The 7,431-nt window shown below is 50.8% G+C and overlaps 1 long non-coding RNA gene across 1 annotated transcript; it reads right to left on the bottom strand.

Moving 5' to 3' along the window:
* Positions 1–3,928: 3,928 nt before the first annotated feature.
* On the bottom strand, positions 3,929–6,685 carry LOC134413944 (uncharacterized). Its single transcript, XR_010026618.1, has 3 exons — positions 6,555–6,685; positions 5,244–5,309; positions 3,929–5,090 (listed from the first exon to the last, which is right to left on the bottom strand). It is a non-coding gene; the product is annotated as an uncharacterized LOC134413944 (long non-coding RNA).
* Positions 6,686–7,431: the final 746 nt, after the last annotated feature.

The raw sequence follows: 7,431 nt of genomic DNA, 5'->3' as shown, positions 1-7,431 counted from the left end.
CAAAACAGCTCTTAAAATTCCTTTTTTTTTTTTTTTTTTTTTGTCAATCCCAGATCTTTTGAGAGCAGACTTAGGAAGAGAGCACATTAATCTTGTTACTCAGACATGGCTTGTTGTCCATCTTTCCCTACTCAATGACAGCAATAGATCTTGAGAATAACCAGGTATCCTGAGGAATTTTTCCGGCAACAAGTTATTTTCCTATCATGGTGCATCTGTAATTGTATTACTTATTAAAAGACCACTATAAATACAGTACAGCACCTTGCAATTACTCCCCCTTCTATATGTAAACATCAAAGTCTTCCAGGTCTGAACAACAGGAAAACCCTGTGTCACCCTTTAGGGATATAAACATTTTTAGGGTTTGGACACATGCCAGGATAGCCACTGTAAGAGCTAGATGGCCTGGAAAACCAACTGATGTAACAGTATTTTCTGGTGAGAGGTAAATCCTGCTGCTGCTGCCCCAGGAATTTATTTTCATTTGAAAAACATCAAGAAAGGCCAAGAGTGTTGAAACACACAGAGCCTGGGGGAGGCATCAGGGTATTTATTGTAGCAACTTCTCCATGTCAAGAACCCTCTGCCAGGCTCAACTTGAGAGATATTCTCCGACAATATCCAACCATCAGCTTCTTTTGGGTAGGGTGAGGAACAGCCATCAGCCCACGCCAGCACTGGAAATATTTCAATGCACCGGAGCAGCAGTGCCTGCAGGGGAGAGACTCTTTGTCTCTGGGCTCTCTGTGGCACTTTCTGCTGCAAGGCCATTCCCCTCTGGAGCCCAGCCCCAGCAGCCACACACTGCCCACAGGGGCTGGGGACACAGGCACAGCCTGGGGCTTCTCCCCGCTGGCCAGCCCTGCTGGAATGGGCATGGGCAAGGCCAAGAGCCAGCCAGGTGCTGGTTCTGGAGGTGCTGGGAGCAGCCAGGGAGGCAGCACCAAACAGACCCCTCTGAAGGTCTCCTCTGGTCCCGCAATCCCCACCCTCAACCCATTTTCCCATCCAAATCCCCTTTTCTCACTGAAATCTCCTTTTTCCACCCCAAATCCTTCTTTGTACATCCCAAATCCTTCTTCTTTCACCCCAAACCCTCTTTTCCACTCCAGATTCCTTTTCCCACTCAAATCCACCTTCTTTCACACAAAAAATCTCCTTTTTCCATTCTAGATCCTTCTTCTTCCACCCCAAATTTCCTCACTCCAAATCCTTCTTCTTTCACCCCAAATCCCCTTCTACCACACCAGATTCCCACTGCAAATGCTCTTTCACAACCCCCAGGGATTTTGGGGTTCCTGAGGTGTTTTTGGGGTTTTTCCCAACATTTTACCCAGGGTCTCTCTGCAGATATTGCACCTGGAGCTGCCCCAAACAAACCCCACTGTGCCCCCAGGGTTGCAGTGGGTTTGGGGGGATATGGAGACTGGGGGGTCATGACCCCAAATTTGGGGGACTGGGGGGGTTTGATCCTACAGTTTGGGAGTTGAGGGGGTTTAACATCTCGGGGTTAAGGATTTGGAGGTTTTGGACCCCAGACTGAGGTTTAGAGATGTTTGGCCCCAGAATTTGGGATTTTGGGGTTTTTGACCCTGGGATTTGTCAGTCAGGGTGTTTGACCTCCAAATGTTGGGATAAGGGCAGTTGGACACCCCAGATGTTTCAAAGCCCAGGATTTGGGGTCAGGGGGTTTTCATGCCAAAGTTTGGGAACTGGGGGAATTCACCCCAGGATTTGGGGGGATTTAACCCCACAGTTGGGGGATCAGGGGGATTTGACACCCCAGAGTTTGGGATCAGGGGTCTTTGACCCCAAAGTTTGGGGATTGGAGGGTTTGACTCCAGACTTTGGGGGTGAGGAGGGTTGGACACCCCAGATATTTCAAACCCCAGGAGTTGGGGACTGGGGGTTTTACCCTAACTTTGGGGGTTGGGGGTGTTTGACACCTCAGGATTTGGGATTTAGGGGATGTTTGACCCCAGACTTTGGGAACGGGGCGGTGTTGGACAGCTCAAATGTTTCAAACCCCAGGAGTTGGCTTCGGGGGGATTTAACTCCAATGTTTGGAAATTGGGGAGTGTTTGACACCCCAGGATCTGAGATTTGGGGGATTTGATACTAAAACTTTGGAGTTGGGGGGGGGGGTAGTGTTGAGATCCCAGAGTCTGGGTTTGGAGGTGTTTGTTTCCCCCAGTCTTTCAACCCCCAGGATTTGGGGTTGGGGGGAGTTGACTCCAGGATTTGGGGTGCTTGCTCCCAATGTTTGATTCCCCGGGTTTGGTGTCAGGGTTGAGATCAGAGCCATTCCCTGGAAACAGCGGCGGGATCAGGATTGGTAGCGGGATCGGGAATGAGATTAGGATTAGGATTAGGATTAGGATCAGCATCAGGATTGGGAACACTATCAGGGGGCTACTCTGCCCTAATCCTGGACCCCAATACCAGGGAGAGGCCCTGCCCCAGTCCCAGAATGGACCCATCCCCATAATCCCGGACCCCTCCCCAGTGCCAGCCCCTCCCCAGCCGCTGAACGGACACTCCCTCAATCCCAGCCCACCCCGATCCAGACTGGAGCCATCCCCAGAGCCTCCTCCATTGCCGGCTCAGACCCTTCAATCCCTTTTAGGGGCGTCTCCTCCTGCTCCCCGCCCATTTCTGGGGCTTCCAAAGGGCCTCGTGGACCCTCCCCATTTTGGGGGTGTTGGGGTGGCCCCAGGGCCACCCCGAGGGCCCAGGGGGGATTGAAAGCCCTAAATCGGAGGGGGTCCTGAGGGTGCCAAGTTCCGCCCGTCCCTACCCCAAAACAGATCCTGGCCAATCAGAGTGCAGGGGCTCCAAATTAAACCCAAGGTGGGTCGGAACCCCCAAAGGGAACAGGAGGGGCCTGGAACCCCCCAAAAACAAGCATGGGGGAAGGGATAGGGGGTTGGGAGAATGATGGGGAAGGGATGGGAGCGTGGGGGGAAAGAGGGGGATGGGACTCCCAAACAGGATCAAGCCAAGTTGATGTGGCCACCTTCAGATGTGGATGGCAGACAAAGGTAGCCAAAGCTTTTTCCCAGTCCATGTGACCCCAGTCTGTGCAATGCCAGTCCATAAAATCTCAACCCAATTTATCCCAGTCCTGATCTGTATGGTCCCATTCCATATGGTCCCAGCCTATATTTGATCCCAGTCCAGTTGATCCCAGTCTGTGTGGTCCTGATCAATATGGTCCCAGTCTCTGCAGCTCCAATGCAAAGGATCCCAATCCATATTTGATCCCAGTCCATAATTGATCCCAGTCTGTGTGGTCCTGCACACACACCCAGGGTCTGGAATTCCAGTTTCCCACCAGGAAAAAATGTTCCTGTCCTTGAACTTCCTTCCTATCCTCTCAGAAAAATGCAATGAAATTATAAACAAAAAAATTAAATTGAAATTAAATAAATTATAATAAAAATGAAATCTAAAAATCTCAAGTCTTCTTTACAATACTCCAAAAATGATTCAACCCAAACCAACAACTATTACTATAATATTACCAATGCATATAAAAAACCAAATTATATACCAAGAAATACCTTTTGAAAGTTTTAACTCAATAACTAATATACTTTAGATAAAAAATATCTAAAATACTAACATACAATCTAACACACCTTAGTAAACCAATTCATATTACAAATATACTAAACACAAAACCAAACACCACTATAATTTCTCATACATTTTAAACAAAAAATTAAACTTTAATAACATCTTTAAGTACTCTTGAAAAATTAAAATCCTTCTTAAAAAATTGTGTGTGGGTGGTTTTATTTGGATATTGGTTTCTGGATTGTTTGGGTTAGATGATTTTAAAAATGGGATTTTTATAGTAATTGAATCAGCTGAGAAGGTGGCACTCTGCAAACAGAACTGACTGAAAATTAATGGGACACAATTGATTAACTCTGAAAGTTTTATTTGCTATCATATACATCCCACTCAGCCAGCCCCACACAATCCCCATCCCATTGCTTGACATTGGGATCCCACTTCTCCCAATCTCCTCCCAACTCCATCTGATCCTGGTGAGATGGGGAATTGAGTGAGTTTGGCCTGGGACTGAGATTTTTGAGGAGGGAACAAGCAATTTAAGGTAGGATTGAGCCCTTTTGGGTTAAAAAAATTGGGTTAAAAGTTACTTTCAGTGGGACTTGTGTGGTTTTGAGGTGACAGATGTATCCATATTGGCTTTTGGAGTACAGAGAGATGGAGAAGAGAAAAAAATTAAGGCCAAATGAATAGACAAGCAGCCAGGTGTGTTCCCAACATGGATCACAGGGAATGTGAGTGACTAGGGCTGTGCCCAAAGTGCCTCCTCCAGTGGGGGATGGAGCTGGAGCAGCGCACGAAGCTCCTCCTGCACTCAGGGCACTCGCAGGGCTTCCTTTACCGGTGCCTTTGTTGGTGTTGGGTCAAGTGAGAGCTGCTTGACAAGCTCTTCCCACACTGGGGACACTTGTAGGGCCTCTTGCCAGTGTGGATGTGCCGGTGGGTGACGAGGATGGAGTTGTGCTTGAATCTCGTCCCGCAGTTGGGACACTGGAAGGGCCTCTCCTCTCTGTGAATCCGATAGTAGTGGAGGATATCTGACTTGATTCGAAACCCCTTCCCACACTTGGAACACTCGTAGGGCCGTTACGCAGTGTGGAGCTTTTGGTGGCGGAGCAGGTGAGAGCTCAGGCTGAAGCTCTTCCCACACTCCCCACACTTGTAGGGCCTCTTCCCAGTGTGGGTCCTCTGGTGCCTGATCAGGTTGGACCTCAGGCTGAAGCTCCTCCCACACTCCACGCACATGTGAGGCTTCTCCCCATCATGGAGCTGCTCATGAAGCACCAGCTCCGAGCTCTGGCTTCATCTCCGGCTGCCTTCCCAGCCCAGGCTGGCTCTTTCCCCCTCAGATCCCCGCCAGCTGCGTTTGCAGCCCCTCCTCGTGCGGCATCTCCGGGGCTTTTCCTCCCCGTTGGCATCCTGCACCGTGGAGCCACTCAAAACGGCCTCTTGCACCAGGTTCTGCCGCAGGCATTTGTCCTTCCTGCTCTCCATGCTCAGCTCCTGCTCTGGGAGAGGAAGAACAAGGACAGGATGGGATTTGCCTCCGTGCCACAGGCAAGAGCAAGGAGATCCCCCCAGGGCTGAGCTGCAGCCGGGGCCGTGCTGGGCTGGGAGAGGGAGCAGCACAGAGGGGAAAGGGGCAATGACTTCCTCCTCACCTGCCTCAGTGTCCCGGGGCATCTTCCTCTTCTTCGCAACCTCCCGGGGGTTGGCAATGGGAAATCCTGGTTTGGGGAAAACAAGGGATGAGCACGTTTCTAGGAGCATCGGGCAGTAGGACAGTCGGGACGGACGGAGACGAGAGACCTCTGAAGGCAGGTCGTGAACTTGCGGTTTATTGCAAAGGGCCTGGGTACAGGGCCCTGCTTGGAGCTGCCAGCCACAGCTCGGAGCAGGGCCGAGAAAAGAGAGGGGTAGAGAGGATGAGAGGGTAAGAGCGTAAGAGGGTAAGGTTCCCGTTACAATGCAATAAATCTTTTTCTGTGTTGAATATTCTATTTCTCACTAACTAATATAGGGCAAGATACGAATCCTATAGCATTTACATACAGCCTACAAGATTCATTACATCACCATACTATGTTACATTTAACACCTAAAAACTACTCTTTGGACCCCTTCTGCTGAGCTAGTAGGGTCTGCTCTGACCCTTGGACCTGTCTGCAAGCAGAGAGAATTGTTTCATCAAAAGGGGATTACCTTCAGTCAGGCCACACCATTGTTTTCCAGTTGTTCACTAACTAAGGTATCTCAAATCTTGCTTTCATTTCAACCTTGCTTTTACTTTCTATATTCTCAAAATCTTTTGCCAGACAATCATATTTATAAGGCTTCCGTGTTTCATCTTACCCAACACAGGTTCAGTTTGAATGTCCCTCTGCCCAAGTCCCTCTCTACAAGTCACCGGCCGTGTGGGCTCCAGAAAAACCCCTAAACAACAAGATTCAGCCCTGAAAAAGCCTCCCAGGAGTTCCCCGACCCTGCACCCTCCCCTCTGGTGTTCGGGTGATCCCCCCTGTACCGGCTGCTGGGGTCACACTTGGATTGGGGGTCCCCCCTCTCATCAGTGCCCACCCTGCCCAGGCTGCTGGCAGTCCCAGCAATGCCAAAAGCTCCCCCTTTTTCTCTCTCCCCATTCCGGGATGCCGCGGCTGTTTGGGCTCCCGGGCTCCCTTCTCCCCTCGTTCTCTGCTCTGGGCTGCAGCAGCTCCAAGGAGTCCCCCCTGCCCCTCTCCAGGCACTTGAGGCTCCCGCCCATGGCGGCGCTCCCCCCTCTCTGGGCTCCCCACTTTGGGCTCCTGGGGGACACAGGGCTCTGCTCCTCCAGGCTGCCTCTGCCGGCAGCTGCCACCGGCACCTCCCGATGTCCCCCTGAGGGGCCTTTTCCGCTCAGCCTTGGACTTCTTCATTCTCCAAACATCCCCCAAAAACTCTGGGATATCCAGGCCGGGCTCCCCCTCGCCACTCACCTGCGCAATGTGGGGGGTGATTATCCCGCAGGTGGGGGCTGCAACTTCAGGCAGGGCTCAACTGCGTGGTTCTGTCTGCTCAGCCTTGATCCGCCTTTGTCCCTCCTCTTCCTCCTGCTCCTCCTCTTCCATCCCCCCTCCTCCTCCTCCTCCTCTGTCTTATCTCCACCTCCTTCTCCGCCTTCATTCCGCCCCTTCCATCCCTCTCCCTCCTCCTCCCCCCATACCACGCCTCCTTCTCCTCCTTCCATCGTTGCTGTCTCTCTGCCTTCATCCCTTGTCATGGTTTGGGCCTGGCACAGAGCCAGTGCCCCCATGAGAGTACCTTCTCCCTGGTGTCTGCTATGAAATGTGACCAGGAATAAGCAAAGCAGGCTCCAGTTTAAACATAAAGAAAACTTTATTACCTAAACTATAAGAAAAGAAGAAAAAACCTATAAGGGAAAAAAATTGAAAACCTTACAAAAAAGCACTTTCCTCCTCCCCACCACCCAAAAATTTCCCAATCCAATACATTCCCCCAAATCACCAACTGCCCAGTCTGGCACTACCCTTTAGGATATTCAAACTTCAGTCCATGAAGAGGAGAGGAGTCCTTCTTGCACCATAGGCTTCCCCTGGAAACACGCTGAAACTTCGTGTGCTTCCATGTCACTCGGCACTGCCCAGAAAGTCCTTTTGCTGCTTGTGACATCTTCCTTCCATGCCCAGTGCTCTCACCACTGTGCATGGACCAGAGCTGCTTTTAGGGTTGTCTTTTAAGGATGCCTTGTCTCACTCCAAAAAGGCACAGTCTCTGCTTTGGGACATCTGTCCCCCTCATTTTTTTCCAACCCCCTGGGGCCGAGGGGTCCCCACAATGAACCCTCCTGATTCT

This window comes from Melospiza melodia, unplaced genomic scaffold (genome assembly GCF_035770615.1).
Source record: "Melospiza melodia melodia isolate bMelMel2 unplaced genomic scaffold, bMelMel2.pri scaffold_62, whole genome shotgun sequence".
In the NCBI taxonomy this organism is placed as follows: domain Eukaryota; kingdom Metazoa; phylum Chordata; class Aves; order Passeriformes; family Passerellidae; genus Melospiza; species Melospiza melodia.
The sequence above is the reverse complement of the archived record's forward strand: the minus strand, read 5'-3'. Positions and strand labels throughout refer to the sequence as shown.